Source organism: Crocodylus siamensis, chromosome 14, assembly GCF_052110815.1.
Source record: "Crocodylus siamensis isolate JL-2025a chromosome 14, ASM5211081v1, whole genome shotgun sequence".
Lineage (NCBI taxonomy): Eukaryota > Metazoa > Chordata > Crocodylia > Crocodylidae > Crocodylus > Crocodylus siamensis.
In genome coordinates, this window is record NC_143408.1 from 11,270,544 (window position 1) to 11,288,327 (window position 17,784).

General features: G+C 45.9%; 1 protein-coding gene across 1 annotated transcript in view; it reads left to right on the forward strand.

Annotated features, from left to right (window-relative positions):
* The first annotated feature begins 652 nt into the window (after nt 1-652).
* Nucleotides 653-17,784, forward strand: part of TMPRSS9 (transmembrane serine protease 9) — a 94,872-nt gene continuing 77,740 nt past the window's right edge. Inside the window, exons 1-4 of the mRNA XM_090027210.1 lie at nt 653-816; nt 2,317-2,562; nt 8,192-8,246; nt 10,643-11,483. The gene's annotated coding sequence lies outside the window, so the exon portion shown is untranslated. The remainder of the gene's footprint in view (nt 817-2,316; nt 2,563-8,191; nt 8,247-10,642; nt 11,484-17,784) is intronic.

Genomic DNA, 17,784 nt, shown 5'->3' on the forward strand with positions numbered 1-17,784 from the left:
CACCATCATTTCATTTTGACGTCCGTTTTGCTGTTTTGAAGGAACGGTGTTTTGTTTTGTCATTTTGTCTCATTTCAAAGCACTGTCCCATTTCGTTTTGTCGAAACTGTTTTGCTGTTTCAACACATTTTGCCCATAGGCTATAGTGGGGGAATCATGAAAATGCCTAAAACATTATCATTTGTTGCCTGATTTGGATGCAAACTGAAGGGGTGGTAACCCTTTCTGTGGGCATGAAGTCTGCCAAGCTTCAAGGAGATAGGTGCAGAGGTTTCTCCGAAACTCCACCTCAAAGTCTTGAAAGCAAAATTTGCCAGCAGCAGCAGCCTCCTGTCATCTGGCACGCAGATCCTGGGGCTCGCACCCCAAGAAAGGCTGCCAGGCTGTGCTGGACTCTTTCTGGGGGTGCAGGACCTCAATCTGCACCAGATGACAGGAGGCTGCCGCTGCTGCCTGGGACCAGCTGTAACAGGAAACCCTAGCCCTGTTACCAGAAAGCAGGCCAGTCCCTTTAAGACTAGAACTTTTTGGGCACAGCATGCTGGCAGGGTAGGAGTTAAAAGCTGAGCTTGGCTGGCTTGTCAGGTGACTGGAAAGGGGAAGGCTAGAACTATAAAAACCCTGGCCTTGTCAGCAGTGAGAGGCAGCAGCCAAAGGGAGAGGAGGTTGTGCTTAAGAGCTCCACAGAGAGGCTTGGTTGCTTGTCTGGCTGCTGTGAGAAGGGAACTCCTGAGGACTCTCAGAGAAATGGCAGTAGCCCCACAAGGAGCCGCGTAACAGATGGCAGGAAGCAGAAGTATAGAGCCATGGAAAAATGTAAGCTGCCATGTGGCCTTCTTTCATTTTTATTTTTTATTTTTTTTTGTGGTTACATCCCATGGACTTTTTTTGGTGGATAACTGGTGGTTTGTGGATGAGGAGGTAGGGGAGGAGGAGGCCTCATTAGAGGCTTGGGCACAGTCATAAAAGGCCAAGGGCCCTAGTGCACTAGTGTGTGCTGCTGTATAGGGCACCAATGGGGGAATTTTAACTAGTAGCCTGTGCTAAAAGAAAGGGTGACCTTGGGCAGTGGGAACTCTGGGCCACTGCCCAGCCTTGAACTTGTAGCCTTCTGGCTTCATGGATGGGCCTCTGGGCCAGAGAGCCTGGGCTCCATATTGGAAGCAAAAGGAGGGCCATAAGCCCCAAGAGGGTTAAGGAGCTAGAGCCTCGGAGTCAAGCCTTATCTGGTGGGTTTAGATAGGTAGGCCTAGCTAGAGTAAGATGGGGGGGCAAGGCCCATGGTGGCTGAGAACCCCAACATAGAAGTACAATAGGCGATCTCCCACTTGTAAGAACATCTAAATAATGTTTATATCAAGACATGGCAGGAGAGTAAAAGCAGGATGCGAGACAAAAGATAGAAGGGAAACATTAAGGGACTTCAAGGGCCCCCCTCATAGGTCACAGATAACAAATAAGAAAAGAAAAAAATGCTGCTGTGGAGGGCAACCTGTTATACTGCTGCTGGGTGCAGCCTGCACCCACCACCAGGGAAGACAGATGCTCCCACTGGCCACAGGCAGCAGCAGCAGCAGCCTCCTGTCATCCAGGCCCAGATCCAGGGTCCCGCCCCCCCAGGAGGTCTGTGGGGCTGTACCGGACTCCTCCCAGGGTTGCTGCACCCAGCACTGGAGAAAATTGTAGCTGCCGCCTGTCCCAGGCAGCAGCAACAGCCTCCCCTCATCTGGCATGCAGATCCAGGAGGAGTCCATCACATCCTGGCAGCCCTCCCAGGGATGTGAGCCCCCAGATCTGCCCCCCGGATGAGAGAAGGCTGCCCTGTCACCTGGGACTGGCGGTGGGCACAGGCTGTGATGGCAAATGGACAAATCAGAGAGTGGGGGTGTTAGTCTCCTCTCTGGTCCAGCTCTTTGCCTCACCCCTGGGTAGGGGCAGGGAAAGCCTCTCCCCTGCCATGACCTGATATGTGGGGAAGGGGAAATGCCCCACCAATCACCTTGAGTCTCCTCGAAACTGGCATGCTGGGCTGCTACCAGCAAGCCCACCACACTCACCAAGACCTATTTAAAAGCTGCAGAAAAGTGGAAATAGAAAAGCGAGTGGTAAAGACTCGCTCCAGAGTAACATGCGAATAACCTCTCCTCTGTAGATAGGTATTAACTGATCTTTTTATATTAATTATCTTTGTACATATGGTTAAGAGGGAAGATGTACTGTTAGAAATTCTAATTTGAAGACAATCCTTCCCAAGCATAAGCTTGCTTACTGCTACCCAAATAAAGCTTGTTTTTTCACTTGTTCTCATTCATGGAGGCTTGTCTTTAACCCAGTGATCACTACAGTGGGGATCTGTAATAGACTGCCAAGTCAGGAAGAAGTACTGGATAAAGCACTCTTCAAGGGAAGCACAAGAAAAAAGGCTAGAGACCAGTGTCTGCACAAGGAGCTTCCAAGAGGCCTCAACAGCAAAACAAAAGTGTACAAGCAATGGAACAATGAAGAGGCAAACCAGCAAGGAAACAAAGAGAAAAGAACAAGAACTTGCAGGGACAAAATCAGGTAAGCAAAGCTAAAAAATGAACTTCACCTGGTAAGAGATGTTAAAAATGGCAAGATTAGGTTCTATGAATATTAGGGGTGTGCGAAACAGGTCATATTCGATTCAGATTCAGCTGAATCGGGGGCAGTGATTCAATTAATTGATTCAGATCACTCTCCGTGATTCGATTTGGCCAAATCTGAAGATTCAATGCTGATTCAAAGAATCGGCGATTCAGCCATAAACACAGCTTTAAATGTTTTTTTCTACATACCTCAAGGTACCAGGCACAGCTCATGAACACTGCGATGCTGGGGCAGATGGAGCATCCCACAGGACTGTGGGAGGCCCCCCTACAACAGGGGCTCCCCCATGGCCCCCAGCTCCACAATCAGCTGTGGGGGGACCCCAGGTACCTTTCCAGACCCAGGAGGCACCAGTTGTTGAGCTGGGGGTTGTGGGAAGGCCCCCCAACACGCTCCCCGGTGGACCCAGAAGTGGACCAGAAGTGCTGCCGAGCACGCTGTGGAGCCTAACATGCTCCTGTGGGATGCTCCATCTGCCCCAGCATCGCAGCATTCGCAGCCACCCGCTACCTAGAGGTATGTAGAAAAAACTTTTAAAGCTGTGTCTATGTCCTAATGTCCAAATCTTTCCCAATCTCTCCGATTCAATTCCGAGAGATTACAGGGCCTCCTGATTCAATTCAGATTCGAAGATTCGGCCGCTGAATCAGGCTGAATCTCCACCCAGTTGAATCGGGAACCGAAGCTTCGCACAGCCCTAATGAATATGTTGCCTGGAAAATGAAAGACTGAGAAAGCTGTTGATCCATCATTAAATAGGCAGGGTGAACTCTTAATAAGAAGATGCAAGCAAGTCAGAACTGCTCAACAACTACTTTGCCTCAGTTTTCACAAAAAACGAAGCTGCAACCAGATAGCTAGTAAGGATTATTTGGATAAGGAAGGAAACAATCTGAGGGTTCAGATAGAGAAAGAGACAGCCAGAGAGCTTCTGATGAGTTGGAGTGAATTCAAGTCAGCTGTGCCTGATGAACTTGACCCCAAGATATTGACAGGACTAGTAGAGTTAATCTTGGAGACCTGAAACAGGCAAGGTACCATAGGACTAGATAGTGGCCAACATAATGCCACTCTTTAAAAAGGAGGACCTCGGAAATTATAGACTGTTTAGCCTCACCTTAATACCTAAGACCATTTTGCAAGCATCTGAAGGAGGAAGGGCTGATTGTGAGAAGCCAGCATGGATTTACTAAGAACTAATCATGCCAAACATACTTGATCTCCATCTTTGACAAAATAACGAGGTAGATAGATGAAGAGAATGCAGGGCACATGGTGTATCTAGACGTCAGTTTTGGTTTTTGACTGAGTCCCACATAAACAAATAAAGAAACTGAAGAGATGTAGGATAACCAAAACTACTACTGGGGGCATCTGCACATGTGCTTTACTGCACAGGAGACTAATCGGCTCTGCAGTAAAGAATTATCATTTACATGTGCACCAATATTAGGCCACAGTAAACTAATTAACTCCACTGTAAGCTAGTGCTGTTGAGGACAGTTCTATCTTACAGCGGAGTAGGTAACTGCACTGAAACGCACGTGTAGGGAGTGACGGGGCTGGCTGGGACACAAGGGTGCTAAAGTATGGGGGCTACCTGCCAGCTAGCCACATTGCTCCACCGTCATGCCCCAGCCAGCCCTTCCACTGTCCACTGCCGCCACCTAAAGCCCACTGCTGACCCCCGATGCCCCCTGCCAGCCCAAAGTGCTCTTCCTCAGCTCAATTGCTGTCCTTGGCACACATGTAGACGCTGAGCCCAAGAGCAGTTTCTTCCAGATCAAATGACTCCAGAGTTTAGTGCGTCACATTGATTGCATGTGTAGATGCACCCCTAGGTGGACGGAAAACTGGCTCAATAGCAGCTCGCAAAGGGTAATTTGGATCCATATCAGAATGGCAGGAGGCCAAAAGTGGAATCCAAATAGCCATGGACTGTGCACCTTCTTCATGCAGATGTGTACTAATATTATGCATCCAGAAATGGAGCTGGCCAAAGCCCATGATTCCTGGACTTAGACTCAGGGATAGAAAAAGGCCCTGTGTGTATATTCCTCTTTTGGCCCCATAGCTCAGAGTCCACAGGCAGGCAACAAAAATGATAAAGAGATTGAAAGGTAAGCCATACAAGGAGAAGTTGAAAGAAGTATCCATGTTTAGCTCATGGAACAGGCAATTAAGAGGGGGCACGATAAAGTCAAGTGTAGGGACAATACCTTTTGGGCATTGCTCCAGAGAGTAGGATGCATACCAGTCACTTAAAATAGCAGCAAAGTAGATTTAGACTGGACACCAGGAAAAACTCCTTCACTGTTAAAGCAGTGAGGCTGCCTGGAATAGACTGCCTGAGGAAGTTGTGGAATCTCCTTCATCGGCGGGTTCAAGGTGAGGTTGGTAAGGAGTGGTCGGGGTGATTAAAGCCTGGAGTGTTCTGTGAAAAGCAATGGTGAGATACCCGGAAGTCTGTGCTCTTGAGATGGATCACTGGGAGATAGCAAGAAGAGCATTACAGCCTAGAGCAGGTGGAAATTAGGGAGGACCGTGCTGAGTAGCAGAAGAATGAAGTAGAGCTCCATAACTAAAGCAGCTGTGATAATTTTATCTAGCGGATACAAAAAGAGGAGTCTGGCTATGCAGTTAGAGGGTGCAATGTATGAAATTATGTTAGCTGTACCCAGGTTTCAGAGCAGACTAGAGGATGCTTGATATTCTCCCCCCCCCCCACCCCCTGGGGCTTTTCTGGATCCCACATGGGGCTGGGAAGGGAATTTTTTCCTCCTCCTGTGGCTACAGCTGTTGGCAGGGGGGAGGAGGAAGTTGCCTTCTTCAGAAGCATAGGTTGTTGGCTGCAGCCAAGATTAGAGATTTTGACTGAGATGTGCCAATGCTCCAGCTGGAACTAAAAAACAGAGGTTTCTGGTTAGAAGAGCTTGCCCCTCAATTCAGGGTCAGCCTCATCACCATATTTGCGATGAGAGAGAAATTTTACTCTATGATCAGAGTGGTACAGATTGGGGTGGGTGCCTTCCCCTGTAGTGGGGGGTAGACATGGCTCTCTGACAGTCCTCATCTTCCTGTTTTGCCTGTTGCAGGTTAGGGTGCTTTTGTTGTCTTGTACAATACGTCTTGTAGTTGTGTACCAGGGTTGACTGTTCAGTTTTAAGAATAGGTTAGACAAGGACTTGTATGAGATGGTTTGGACAGATGGTTTTGCCTTGAGCAGTAGATTGGACTAAATGACTTCCAGAGGTCCCTTCCAGCCCTACTTTTCTATGATTCTATGAACTTCCTCTTCTTAATGGCAGCCTTTTAAGCATTTGAAAACTGCTGTCATGCCCCTCCCCACCCCTTAATCATCATTTCTCCAAACTGAACAAAACTAGTTCTGCTCAATCTTTTTTTCAAACCTTGCATTTCAACCTCATTGTCATCTTCACTGCTTACCTCCAGTTTCTCCCTTTCCTTCTTGAAAGGCAGAGACCAGGAAAGAGGACTCATGGGCCAAGGGAAAAGGCATTGGGATACAATATGACCTAGATGCCTCGGGATAGCTGATCAAGATATCAAAGTCCAAGGTGCTGCAGTAGACTGGGCAAGTGAACCATGGGGTACCTCTAGTGGGGAAATGGCAAGGTTCCCAAATTAATCATGTTAATTTGCTAAAGTCCTGGAGGACTCATGAAATGTGTAATCTTTCTAGCTGCTTATTTGAGGCTTGTCTGGCTCCCTCAGAGGCCATCTCGGATGGCAACATGCACCTCACCCTGGGGGAAGATTTAATCTCAGTCCAAGAAGTGGAAGCAAAAGCCCTGCTAGAGGAGTTTCATAGGAAAGTAGGGCTGGAAGGGACCTCATAAAGTCACCTAGTCCGACCCCCTGATCAAAGCAGGAACGTCCTTGAATAAATCATTCCCAATAAAGTGTTTATCCAACTTGCTTTTGACAGTTTCCAAGGATGGAGATTATATAACTTGTCTAGGTAGATTGTTCCAATGCTTGACCACCTTCATAGTCAAAAATGTTCCTCCTAATTGCCCACCTAAGTTTCCCCAGCTGAAGCTTGAGGTCATTGCTCCAATCCTCTTCCCTACAGCCACAGAGGAAAGTCCATCTCCATCCTCTCTATAGTTGGCACGCAGGTATTTGAAGACTGTTATTAAATCCCACCTCAATCTTCTCTTCTGCAGACTAAATAACCCTTGCTCTTTCAACCTTTCCTCATAAGTCTTGTCTACCACATCCCTAACTATTTTTGTTGCCCTGCACTTCACTCTTTCCAAACTATCTGCGCCCTTCTTGAAGTGTGGGACCCAAAACCAGACATAGTACTCCAGGTGAAGTCTCAGCAGTGTCAAATGGACTGGAAGAATCACTTCACTTGACTTGCAAGTGACACTCCTATTAATACAACCCAGTTTTCTGTTGGTGTTTGTTTTTGGTTTTTTTTCAGCAAAAGCACACCATTGGCTCATTCAGTCTATGGGCCACCATTAGCCCCAGACCCTTTTCTACAGTACTGGAACCTAGCCAGTCATTCCCCAGTCTATATTTGTTAATCTATCCAGGCCATTCTGGATTCTAGCTGTGCTCTTTGAAGTGTCCACAATCCCACCCAACTTGGTGTCACCAACAAATTTGCTAAAAGTGTATTCAACTCATCGGTGAAGATATTAAAGAATACCAGAACAGACCTCTGGGGAGCTCCACCTCCTCCCAGTCAGATATTGGACCACTGAGAATGACTTGCTGGTACAGGCAGTCCCTGGACTTACGACACAATTGGTTCCTGAAAACCCTGTCTTAAGTTGAAACTTTGTAACTCGGTACCAATTTTCTCATAAGAAACAATGTTCTAAATGGGGGATTGGTTCCTGAACCAAAGCCTGATACCCTATTTTCACCAAAAATAACCCAGAATTTTGTACTCGCTCAATTATAGATGAGTAATATGGCTACATTAATGTATTTATATTGTAACTAGCAATCATATTGATTTGGAAGGACTTTTTTGAGGTGACTTTGCTGGACTTTTTGAAGGGTTCTTGGCTGGAGTCTTCTCAGGAGTCTTGGCTGCAGGTTTTTCTGGAGTCGTGTCTGCTTTCTTAAAGAAAGTGTCCAAGGAAGTTTGGACAGATGTTATCCAGGGAGATCAGTGTTGCAGCAAACTTGTTCGCTGGCATGGGATCGCATCGGATCAAGTGTTGTAAAGTTGAAACTGATGTTATAAAATTGAAACAGGGTGTCAATTTATAAATGTTGTAAGTGTGAACCATTGTAACTCAAAAGGCTGTAAGTCAAGGACTGCCTGTACAGTGATCCAACTTGTTATATATCTACCTTACAATACTTTAGTCTACTCTGTTCTTAGCCTGCTAAAAAGAATGTAGTGGGAGATGGTGTCAAAACCCTTGTTAAAATCAAGGTATACAATGTCAACTGATCTCCCATCATCCATAGAGCCTGCCACTTTATCATAGAAGGAAATCGGGTAGGTCAGGTATGACTTGCCCTTGGTGAATCCACGCTAACTTCCTGACCTGATCCCCTTGTTCTCCTCTAGGTGCTTCACAATGGATTCCTTGAAGGCCTGCCCCATGATCTTTCCAGATCTGGAGGTGAGACTGATTGATTGTTCTATAGTTCCCCAAATCCTTCTTCTTTCCTTTCTTAAATATGGGCACTATGTATATGTATATGTATATGTTTCCAGTCATCCAGGACTTCTCCTGACCTCCACGAGTTCTCAAAGAGGATAGCCAATGGTTCTAGAATCACCTCAGCCAATCCCTTCAGTATCCTTAGGTACATCTCATCTGGCCCTGCCAACTTGCAAGTATCTACCTTCTCTAAGTAATCTCTAACCTGTTCTGCCATTACTCTAGACCAGGGATGATCAACCTCCAGGCCACAGACTAAATGGGGTCCACAGAGCCATCATATTTGGCCTGCAGGCCTTCCCAAGAGATGGAAAATATGGTGTCAGGGGAGGTCATTATTATGGCCACCTTAACACCCCTGTCAAATTCCCAAGCCCCATGCAGTCAGAGCCAGACTATGTCCCCTTCCCTGCACAAGCCTGGTTTGGGACCATGCCCCTGGTTTGGGACCATGCCCCTCCCTCCCCCCAACAAGGCTGAGGGACACCCTCTTTTCCCCCATGGGGTCAAGTTGAAGCCAGCCACATGCTTCCCTCATGGGGCCCACTTCCCTTCCCCCCCCCCCATGGGGCTGGGGTGTTGCTGAGCCAGGTCCCCTATCCCCAGTGGGGCCAAGCAATGCCCTCTTCGCCCCTCCAGGCAGGTCATGTCTTTCACAGGGCTGGGTAAAGCCCACTGCTACACCTGTGGGGCCAGGCTCAGCCCAGGCTGCCCATATAGCCAAATGGTGGCTGTCACAGTGGCCTTAGGTGCTGGATCAGAGCCATCATCCGGTCCATGATCAGACCAGGTACTACCCATCTGGCCTGCTAGGAAAAAGGCTGAGTACCACTGCTCCAGGCTGTTTGTCATCTTCCCTATCTCTGCTGCCAACTGCACTCATCATCTGGTAGCTACCCTTATTTATTAAAACTGAAGTAAAAAAGGCATTAAATACTTCAGCCTTCTCTATATCATCTGTAGCAAGACTGCCTTCTGCATTCCATAAGGGATCTATGGTTTCTGTGGTCTTCCTCTTGTTTTTAACGTACCTGCAAAATTCCCTCCTATTGCCTTTTTATATCCCTTGCCAGCTGCATCTCAAATCATGACTTGGAATTCCTAATTTTCTCCCTGCATGCCCAAGTGATGCTCTTATATTCTTCCCTAGTACTATGACCGTATTTCCACTTTTTGTAGGAGTGTTTTTGAGTTTCAACTCTGAAGAGATTGCTTTCTAGCCAGCCTGGTCTGCTATTGCACTTTCCATTCTTCTGCCTCGTTGGAGTAGCTTGCTCCTGTTCAAGAGAGCTTCTTTGAAATACAGCCAGCTTTTCTGGACTCCTTTTCCACTCAGACTTGCCTCCCAGGGGATCCTGCTCACCACTTCTCTTAGCCTGTTGAATTCTGCTTTTCTGAAGTCCAGTATGCTTATTCTGATGCTCTCCTTCCATACTCCCCTTAGGATCTATCATTTCATGATCACTGTCACCCACGTTACCTTCCACCTTCAGATTCTCAACCAATTTTTCCATGTTGGTGAGCAGTAAGTCATGTCTTTGGCCAAAGACCAGTTGGCCTTTCCATCATCTGTATCAAAAAATTATTCCCGGTCTGCTCCAAGAATTTTCTGGACTACTTGTGCACTGCTGTGTTTGCTTCCCAGCAGATGTCCCAATAATCAAAGTTCCCCATAAGAACCAAGTCCTGCAATTTGGAAGCTTTCATCAATTGTTTAAAGAAGGCCTCCTCCTCCTGGTTTGCTGGTTGGTAGCAGATGGTCACCATGACATCCTCCCTAGTGTTAAACATTAACAGCATAGCAAAACAATTCACTTAAAAAGAGGAAATAGTGTTGTATGGACTTAATAATTCCTAGCTCTTTAGAATAAATATTTTCAGTAGTATTCCACAACTAGACTGGAATAACTACTGTTCCAGGTATATTCTGACAAAATGTAGTTCTTTCCCTTTTTAAAAAAACATTAAAATGTGGATCTTCCCTGAAATGTGACTCTCAAATATGTGGTCCCTGTTTATTGTCCTTCTCTGTCTCTAAACTTTGCTCAGTTTACGTGTGAAGATACTCTTCTCTCTTCATCCCACCTCTTCCCATCAGTACATCTTCTTGAACACCATCCCAGGTCAAAGAAGCCAAAGTCTTGATAGCAATGCCATCTTTTCAGCCATGCATTAATTTCCAGGATATGTGTGCTCAGTAAGAACACTGCCTGGGCACCCTGTTTCCTTCACCCTTGCACTAAGAGCTATGTAGTCATTGATCTGCTCAACTTCATCTCTGGCAGTATCATTAGTGCCCAGATAGATGAGCAGCATGGGTTAGTAGTCAGTGGACTATTGTATCTTGGATACAGGTTTCTAGCAAGCGGCAGACCTTCTGAGTCAACAGGACAAGCCAGCAGATGAATGTTTCCATGCCCTGCAGGAGGGAGTCACCTACCACCATCATCTATTGCTTCCTCTTAGGCACTGGAGTGCCTCCTCTTCCTCCTGGCACTGGAGTGGACTCTCTCATCTGATGCCAGGGCACTACATCACTACTATGACGACTAGTGGATGAGATAAGTAACAAAGATAGACATTTTGTTGTGAAAAGCAGTTCTGTAAAATTAGTTGCTACTTCTGTGGACTGAATCGCATCTATTGACTCTTATTGCTAACAAGCTTTTAGTTTATGAAGTCAACACCGCTCTGAGTAGTTAATAAACTAATTGCATCATGAAAGGTAAAATTCTGCATTTGATGACACTTATAAAGCTCCAGGGAGGGAAAGGCCGGGGGAGCACAGCAGAATCTATCCTGCAGGATCTTCCTGACAAGCTAAAAGGAACAAAGAACTTAGACGTTAGGCTGAGTTTCCAGCCTGAGGCAACTAGAAATAACAATGTACTCACAAACTGAGTCCATTAAATCTATGCTCAGGAATTAAAAACGAATAAACGTTGAACCCTATTATGCCATTGTCTTAAAGCGGCATTGTGCTTTCAGACTTCATCTCTTGGTTCTCAGCCTGTGCCTTTAAGCTCTGTATGCAAACTTGCTGCACACCTCCCACTTTCCCCAACAAAACCTTTCACTTGGCTAGGGTAACTCAGCAGTCAGTGAGTGAAGGGAGCTTATGGGGAGGCACCGGAGCTGGATGAAAGGGCTTTTCTAGGGAAAAACACCTCAGTGGAAAGAGGAAAAGCAACGCAGGTGAGTTACCATGGCTTCTTAAAAGTCATTCTCCTTTCCTTGGGGGTTATTAACTTCTCTGGCTTGGATAGCAACAGCCAAGCTGGAGATTGCTGTATAAATTCTCACTAACTCTGCCAGTTTCTTGCTGCACTGTTTTCTGACTTGCAGAGTGCATATACAATGCAAAGGTACAGTATGGCAAATTCAAACTCCTTTCCAAGTGGCCCCCAGTAAAAACGGCTCTGATAGTTAGTAGGATGGATGACTGCAAGGGGTTTGCTTAGCCATTTCCTCGCCTTCACAAAGCTAGCTAATATTTTGCTCTCTAAGCAAAGATATTTCTAGATCAAGAATGGGTCTTTTTCATCAACTGGGCAGCTACAACTGCTCTTCCCAGCTGAATGAGCCCACATACACAGATAAAATCTATCTGTTGTATATATAAAAGACATGCACGTCGGCCTGTGAAACCAATTGAAGTCTGAGAAGGGAATTGCTTTCTGTTTTTAGTTCTGTGGTCTTAAACAGAATTTAACTAAATGCAAATTACAGGTGAAAATTTGGAGCGGCACTGTGCAGCAGAAGTGAGAATCTGAAAGCTCTGGGTTTGAAACAGTTTAACTGATGTGAGAACCTTTGTTATTGGTGATATGAGAGCCCAGCATAGCTCCCAGGTGCCAGGCTGGCAGGGAGGAATAAAATCTTCTCACTTGTAAACTGATCAAAGTTTAGAGTCGGAGAAGGACAATAAACAAGGACCACATATTCTGAGAGTCACATTTCAGGGCAGATCCACATTTTAATGTTTTGAAAAAGGGGAAAGAACTACATTTTGTCAGAAGATACCTGGAACAGTAGTTAATCCAGTCTAGTTGTGGAGTACTACTGAAAACATTTCTCCTAAAGAGCTAGGAACTATTAACTCCACACAACACTATTTCCTTTTTCAAGTGAATTGTTTTGCTATGTTGCTATGCCATTAATGTTTTAGAGTTGGGTTTTTTTTGTTTTTTTTTTATTTTAAGTCAATATAAAAGATGTGTACCCTGGGGTTTGGATTTTGTTGTGTAATCACCCTTCCCTCTGCCTAGCAGTGAGTTACTACAGTTAGAAGTGAACTTCTTTGAAGTGTTGCCTATGAACCCACTAAGGACCAAGCAGACCTAAAATCCAGGGGCAGAATCTGGAAACAGCAGAACGATTAAATAAATGTGGAGTCAGATGAATCTGACTTGCGGGCAGCCCACTGTACGATGCTGTAAGGTACTCCTAGTTCAAGACTGCTTGACTGTCAGCTAATCTGCTATATATAGGCTTCTGTCTTTCCTCCTGGGTTACAGTTTATACTACCTCTTGTGATTTTTGTTCAGTCATGTTCCATGTTTTTGGTATTATACAGACTGACAGGGACTTCTGTATTCACATTGTGTCAGGGATTTATAACCTGATGAGATTATAAGAAGAAAAGAAAGGTGCAAACAGGAGAGCAAAAGGTGGTGAGCAATGTGCCTAGTCCTACCTACCCTGCAGTGTCCCCATGTGTTTCAGTTCTTGGGTTTTCTTCAGCCCAACTTCACTAATGCACCTTGGCCCTGACGGGCTAACTGACTGTGTCACTAGGCCACCTCTTCTCAAGGACTGACACTTTTGGTTATAGAGTACGATCTGTCTGGAAAGTGCTACAGTCTGTGCCTGTTCCACCGGCAGCTCCTGTTACAGGTTGCTGATGCCCTTTTATGCACAATGTCTTGACAGAAAATCCTGGCTGAGAGAAAATGAAAATACAAGTTTGGATACTGTTCTTAATTAAGACTATTGGCCTCAGCCATTGCCTGCTGCATTTAGTGGCCCCTTCACTACTACTAATTCTCTCCATTTCTATCTAAATCTGCCTCTTCTGGCTGCCTCCCCAAGTAATTTTATTCCCCATTACAGTAGAATGCCAACACAGGCATGTTTTATCCTTCTGGCTTCTGCAGTTTTGGAGGGTTAACTAACACACAAGGCATTGTCCATATTGTAATACAGATAATTTACATTTTCTGTTTTTAATTCTGTGTACACACACACACACACTTTACAGCATGCTATGTCTGACCTTCAGGCAGGAAACCTCTGGCTCATCCTGTAGCAATCCCATCATGGAGTGAGATTTTTTTTTTGTTTCAGCTGAATCATAAAGTTTAGACTGTTATCTAAGTGTTTTAATCTGAAGTTTTATGCCATCCTTTGAGAGCTGCTGATTTGTAGAACAATAGAAATAAGTAGTAGAAATAACTTGGAAAAAGGAACTGTGCTGAATATGGGCTTTCATTAAGTCTGGCCCAAGATTTTTTAAGTGATTGTGTCCTTCCACTCTATTCCTTCTTTCAGTCACAAAAGCTCTCTTTCCAGGTCTGCAGAACTGGCAGAAATCCCCATTTACTTCCCAGGGACCCCTGAGCCTAGAAGAGACTCCTTTTATCCAGTCACTGACTTGGTTATTGACTCTGTTACTTTTATTGGCCAACTGTACTTGATACTTGCTAATACTTCCCCCAAATGGGGTACAAGTACTTTGGTACCCATGCTGAGATTCCACAAGGCCTTATCTAGATTAGGATTTACATGTATGGTTTTAAAATGCACACCATACAAATGTATGTTTGAAAAGGTTAGTACAATACTACTGAAATGGTCAAATAAAAAACTAGGCTGGCCTCTAGACATTAGCTATGCCATCTTAACAGAAATATGCATACTTTATTATCTGTGCTATAGCCTCCAAACAGTTACAACATGTTGGCTAACACATTTTTAATTCAAGTCTACTTGATGCCTAAATTTCGTAAGTGGGTAATTCTAGTTGTTTTAGACACTCACCTCAACAGTATTGGGAGGATGAATGTATTGTATGCTGTTCTGAACATGTAAATACTGAGTATTATCATTCCCATATAAGAAGTATGGTGAAAGGGAGTTAAGGTTGAGATCATGAAGAAGTTAAAAAAACAAAGGAAGCAAGATGGAATCTGAAGCAAAACAAAAGAGTGTCTGGGGAATTTGGATACAAGGAGGGAAAGTTAAGGATTTTGTGGGATTGTGGGTTTTGAGGAGATTAAAGAGCATATGGGAATAAAGAAAATAGGAGGGAGGCTAAGGGGTACAGGGAAAAAGAGAAGAGAGAATATGTGATGGGAAACAACACTGGAAGAGAAACACCGGAAGAGATGGGAGGAGACAGTGGGGAAGCCTAGAGTGGGATGGGAATGGTGGAGTGTGGGCAACTGGATAGGAATGGGAATGAAATGGTATGCAATGAAGAAAGATGAAGCAGCAGTTCTCCTACCTCTGAAGTTAAAGGGAGTCCCCTCAGCACTCACTTGCAAGTGCTCTACTATTGTGCTGCCTATACACGTGCTTATTGGCATTTTAATTAGAACATGTTCTAAGTAGAACGCTCCAGCATTGATGCAGCATCACTTCACGTGACTCATGTATATTGAGCCCCTGCACATTTTTAAATGGCCATGGGACGCTTTATCTAAATCTTGTTGAATGAGGTTTAGAGAAGGTGTCCCACGGCCACTTTTAAACACACAGGGGCTTAATACACATAACAATGAGGCACTTTAATTAGAGCAGCTGTCTGGAAGCCACTTGAATTAACATACATCCTCCCACCCCACCACCTCCTCCATGCACGTGCATAGGCAGCCTTTTTAATGTGCACCTAAGTTTAAATTTAGAACCTGAATTTCTTTCACAAACTTTGGAAGCAGCCAGTTTTCCCCTGAAGGCTGGAAAAACCCAAGCAAGTAAGAGAACTCTACAATTTTTCTGACACCATAAAAATTGTGGGGTGAGGGCTGTGCGAAATTTTGGCAGCCATTTCATTTTGGAGGTGTTTTGGCCTGTTTTGCCACCCAAAACACTGAATCCAAAATGAAACAGAAGGCGCTGAACCATCTCTGAAACTAAACAAAACTATCTGAAATGTTTCGGAAATGTTTCAGATGTTTCGGAGGCACCCCCCGGGAAAAGTCCGGCCCTCCTTTTAGACTGCCGGGAGGCTGGGGCTGGATGGGGGATGGGACTGGGCAGGGCAGTGGCTCCCCCGCCTAGGGAGAGGCAGGCACAGCCAGAGGAGCTGCAGGAAAAGCCCCCATGGCTGCCCAGCCTCAGCCTCAGCCTCAGCCTCCTGGCACTTTAAAAAAAAAAAAAAAAAAAAGTCCCACACTCACTAGATGCAGCAGCAGTGATCAAGGCCTCTGAGGGCCCATTGCAGAGTCCCCCCATGCAGCACGGGGCAGGCAGGCAGCAGGGATCCTCCCCCTGCTTGGCATCTGTGCGGCAGCTCTCACATCGTGCAGGTGCAGCACCGCTTGGTAGGGTCCCGCATGCTGTCTAGGAGCTGGGGCAGCTCCAGCACTCAGCTGGAGCCCAGAACTGCTCAGTCCCAGTGGCCCAAGCTCCTGTAATTTATTTAATAAATTTAAAGCACCATTTTAAAACCAGTTTATTTTCTCGTTCCTACTGAAAAGTTGTTCCAGAACTTCATTCCTCTGGTGGCTAGAACCTTTCTCTTAGTTTCCAGCCTAAATTTGCTTGTGACACTATTAAATAGTTCTTTCCCTCCTTGCTGTTTACCCCTTCATATCCTCCAAAGCTGAAATTTTAGCTTCTCTCAGCTAAACTAAATCACTGATGAACATCCTCCTCCCCTCCCTCGCTCATGATCCATGCATGCCAAATCCCAGAAATAAGGCAATGAATCTGCCTTAAAATGACCCTGAGCACAGACCAAGATAGAAGATCTGTGAGATTTTCTATGCTCAAGATAGAAAATCTGAGAATGTGTTTTGCTGCTCTGAAAGGGTTACAGTGTCTCATTTCCAGACATGTGTGCATGCTGAAGTGGGAGAAAGTGGGTGGAGGCCAAGCTTCTCACCAGCATTCTGTTATAATAAAGGGCTTAGTCCGTCTGTCTATGTATCTGTCTGTCCATAATGCTTTTGGCCATCGAGAGGGTGGGTGGCAATTGGCTGTGTGGGCCCAGGCTGCACGGGCCCAACTTTGCGCCACTGCTGGGGAAGTTTGTAGTGGTGGTAGACAGGCCTCGGCCCCCTGAGCAGCGGGGCTTCCCCCTACTTCCCTGCCTGAGAGTGAAGGGGGGGTCATGGTGGTGGGTGTTGTTGGGGCCAAGTAGCAGGGAAGGAGGGAATGGAGGGAAGCAGGGAGTGGAGGGGAGAGGGGGTTACCTTGGCAGCGCCCCCCTGCTGCCTGGCCCCAACAACAGCTGGCAGGGAGTGGGAGGTGAGGAGAGAGGGAGGGAGAGGAGCAGGAGGGGTAGTGGAGATGGGGGGAATCCCTGATGCTCTGGGGGAGGAGGTGGAAGCGGGCAGGGGGGAGGGAGCCACCACACTGGAGGCTGGAAGAGGAGGTGGTGGCAGTGGTGGGACTGTTTACATGGCCAGCCCCAAAGGGTGAGTGGTGGGGTGGAGAAGATGGCATGTAAATGCTCCCTGAAACACTCTGTCATTCATGACAGGCAAGTAGCTAGTTCCAGGTATAATAAACCTGCCCAGCCCCCAGCCATAGGTCTACATGTCTGCAGTGGTAGAGCAGGCAGAAGAAGATGTCAAAATCTCAACAGTTGTGAAGGTGGATGAAGGCTGCAGTGGAATGACATCCCAGTTGTCTTGGTTTCCTCACCACTGGATCAAGGTCCCGTTCTGTGAAGAGCCATGTGGACACATGCAACAGCTTCTCCACAATAAAAGAAGTCACACACAGGCATCTTCCATGACAACAGCTTTTCCAGCACATTCGTTACACAAGCCCTTTGGAAACCAGCTAACGGTGACAGAAGCAGCTAACAGTGAATGCCCAGAGCATGTGCTGCAATCATGGCCCGAGAACTGAGGCACCACAACATCTATGTAGTTGCACTAAGTGAGACCCAGCCAGCAGGAGATGGGCAGCTCAGAAAACATGGAGGCGGCTATATCTTCTAGCAGGGTAAACAGGAAGGAGAATACTGACTTCATGGAGTTGGTTTTGCCATTAAGAATGAACTTATAAACCAACTCAATGATTTCCCTATTGGAATTTAAGAGTGCCTCATAGCTCTTCATCTTAAATGGGTGGAGAGCCAATATGCTACTGTCATCAGCATGTATGCCCTGACTCCTGATGCCGCCAATGAAACTAAGGAGGAATTCTATGCCAACTTGACCAAGTCCTTTCTGACATTCCAAAGGAAGACAGATGTATTCTTATCAGTGAGTTCAATGCCAGTTGGAAAGGACTCTAACCTCTGGAACAGACCCATCAGCAA